Below are 3,714 nucleotides of genomic sequence, written 5' to 3' on the forward strand. Positions count from 1 at the left end.
GGAAAGATATCCCCATACAAATACAGGAAGAACATAGAACACCAAATAGAAAGGATCAGAAAAGAAACTCCCCACAACATATAATAGTAAAAATACTAAATGTACAGACTAAAGAGAAAATACTAAAAGCAGCAAAAGAAAAACAACAAGTCACAAAGGAAAGCCCATCAGAATTACAGCCAGCTGACTTATGCAACTATGAAAGCCAGAAGAGCCTGGACCAAGGTATTTCCAATTCTACATGAAAATTGACGCCAGCACAGAATATTTTACCCAGCAAAAATGTCTCTTATAGTTGAGGGGGAAAGAAAAATCTTTCATGACACGAATAGCCTGAAAGAATACATGTCCACAAAACCAGCCCTCCAAAGAATACTTGAAGCAATACAGAGAGCAGAGAGGGTACAAAGAATGAGGTATGGGCAACAAAAGAAAATAAATGAAGCTATAGTTGTAGGAAACACAAAATTAGACAGAGAACACAAACAGTGATCAAAATGATGGCAACCAATACACATCTTTCAACAATAACCTTAAATATCAAGGGACTGAACTCCCAAGTGAAATGACACAAGCTAACTGAAGGGATTAAGAAACAAAATCCATCTCTTTGCTGTCTGCAAGAAACCCATCTCACCTTCAAGGACAGGGTATTACCTTAAGGTAAGAGGATGGAATAGAATATTCCAAGCAAATGGCACTAAGAAACAAGTCGGGGTTGTGTTAGTCAAATTCACTGCTGGGAGGTGCACGTGGCATCCAATCCCCTTCTCCCATGGTCCTTGTGACAACCTGAGAATAGAATTTTCCAAATCCTAGTTTGACAAATCTCAATGAGTTTATTGGACTTGCTAACTGAGCTTGGGGTGCAGGTTTACTTACAGAAGAGTGCCCCTCCCCATTCACAGCTGTGTTTGAAAGTCCACACCCAAACATAAGTCCCATGGTTCCGGACAGTTGCACAAAATGGCAAGAGACTGGCCTCTTGGTTTTCCCAGCTTTTATACACTTAGCCCCTCCCGTGCAAGCAGCTATGGTCAATTGATTGGCTGGAAGAGGGAAGGGGAGTGATTCCTTTGCAGAAAGTGGGAAGGAGGTGGGTCCATGGCTTGTCATCATAGGGTCAGAGGAACATCTGGCTCACAGGTTGCAATTCTAATATTTGACAAAAAGGACTTCAAAGTAAAATTAATCAGGAGATAAGGAGGGTCACTTCATTCTGATCAAAGGAACAGTTAACCAAGAACATATATGCACCAAACTCTGGTGTATCCAAATTCATAAAAACAACACTACAGGACTTTAAGACACAGATTAACCCCAACTTAGTAATAGTAGGGGACTTCAATACCCCACTGTCTCCATTAGACAGGTCAATTGGACAAAGAATAAACAGAGAGCTGTCTGAATTAAATGATACCATACATCAAATGGACCTAACAGATATCTTTCAAATGTTCCACCCAAGTACCAAATAATTCACTTTCTACTCAACAGCCTATGGAACTTTTTTAAAAATTGAGAACATACTAGGCCACAAAATAAATTTCAACAAATACAAAGAAACTGAAATAATTCCATGCATTCTTTCGGACCACAAAGCAATAAAGCTCAAAATCAATGCTGGACAAAGCCCTAGTCACTACACCAACTTGTGGTGATTAAAAAACATACTCCTGAACAGTGAGTGAGTCAAAGGATAAATTAAGAAAGAAATAAAAGAATTCCTGGAATTCAAGAAAAAGGACAATACAACACAACACAACCTCTGGGACAGATTAAAAGCCCTAAGAGGGAAGTTTATAGCTCTAAGTGCTTACATTAAAAAATTAGAAAGAGCCCAAATAAATGACTTAACATTCATCTAAGTCAACAAAATCAGAGCTGAAAGGGAAAACATCGCAACAGACACCCAAAAGATCCAGACAATTGTAACGAAATATTTTAAAAACCTATGTGCTACTAAATCTGAAAGTCTAAAAGAAATGGATGGATATCTGAAATCATGGGAGCCTCCAAAGTTAAACCAAGAAGAGATCAACAGTTTAAACAGACCCATAATATATAAGGAAATTGAAACAGTAATACAAAGCCTCCCAACTAAAAAAAGCCCTGGTCCATATGGATTTACAGCAGAATTCTACCAGACATTTAAAGAAGATCTTAAACAATACTACTTAAATTATTCAAAATGATAGAAACAGAGGGAAAACTCCCAAACATAGCCTCCCAACTAAAAAAATCCCAGGCCCAGATGGATTTACAGCAGAATTCTACCAGACATTTAAAGAAGACCTCCAACCAATATTACTTATTCAAAATGATAGAAACAGAGGGAGAACTCCCAAATTCCTTCTATGAAGTCAGCATCACTCTAATACCCAAACCAGGTAAAGATACATCCGAAAAAGAAAGCTATAGAGCCATATCCTTAATGAACATGATACAAAAATTCTCAACAAAATACTTGCAAACTGCATACAGACACACATCAAAAAGATCATTCACTATGATCAAGTAGGCTTTATCCCAGAGATGCAAGGATGGTTCAATATATACAAGTTAATAAATGTCATTAATCATATACATGGACTCAAAGACAAAAACCACATTGTCATCTCAACAGATGCAGAAAAGCCTTTTGACAAAATTAGCATGCATTGATGTTCAAAGTCCTAGAGGGAATTGGAATGGAGGGAACATATGTCAACATAATTAAAGCTGTATACAATAAACCCACAGCCAACATCATTCTAAATGAAGAAAAACTGGAAGTATTCCCATTAAAATCAGGAACCAGATAATGATGTCCACTATCTCCACTCCTTTTCAACATAGTGCTTAAAACTCCTGCTAGAGCAAAAAGACAGAAGGAAATTAAAGGAGTACTAATTGGAAAAGAGGAGGTCAAACTACCACTTTTTGCAGATGATATGATACTATACCCGAGATCCCAAAAGTTCCACCAGAAAACTCCTAGAACTGATCAACAGTTTTAGTATAGTGGCAGTTATAAAATCAATCTACAAAAATCAGTAGGCTTTCTATATACCAATAACAAGCAATTGGAGAAAGAGCGCAGGGAAATGCTCCCATTCACAATTGCTGCAAAAAATTATCTTGGAATAAAATCTAACCAAAGACACCAAAGATCTCTATAATGAAAATTTTAAATTGTTAAAGAAAGAGATCGAGGAAGACACCAGGAGATGGAAGGACCTCCCATGCTCATGGATTGGAAGAATTAATATTGTGAAAATGACCATCCTACCAAAAGCAATATACAGATTCAATGCAATCCCAATCAACATCCCCATGACATACTTCAAAGAATTAGTAAAACTATCCTTAAACTCATATGGAAGCACAGAAGTCCCTGGATAGCCAAAGCAACCCTGAGTACAAAGAGCAGCGCTGGGGGGATTACAATACCAGATCTCAAAGTATACTACAGAGCTATAGTCATAAAAACAGCATGGTCCTGGCACAAAAATAGACACGTAGATTAATGGAACATCATTGAAGATCCAATCCCAAGTACATGCAATTTCAGCCACCTGGTAATTGAAAAAGTTGCCAAGAACACACAATGGAGGAAAGACATCATCTTCAACAAATGGTGCTGGCAAAACTGCATCTCCACCTATAGAAGAATGAAACTGGAGCCTTATCTTTCACCTTGCACAAAAGTCAGCTCCAAATGGATCAAAGACC

The sequence above is a fragment of the Nannospalax galili genome, unplaced genomic scaffold (assembly GCF_000622305.1).
Source record: "Nannospalax galili isolate Female #2095 unplaced genomic scaffold, S.galili_v1.0 scaffold2280, whole genome shotgun sequence".
In the NCBI taxonomy this organism is placed as follows: domain Eukaryota; kingdom Metazoa; phylum Chordata; class Mammalia; order Rodentia; family Spalacidae; genus Nannospalax; species Nannospalax galili.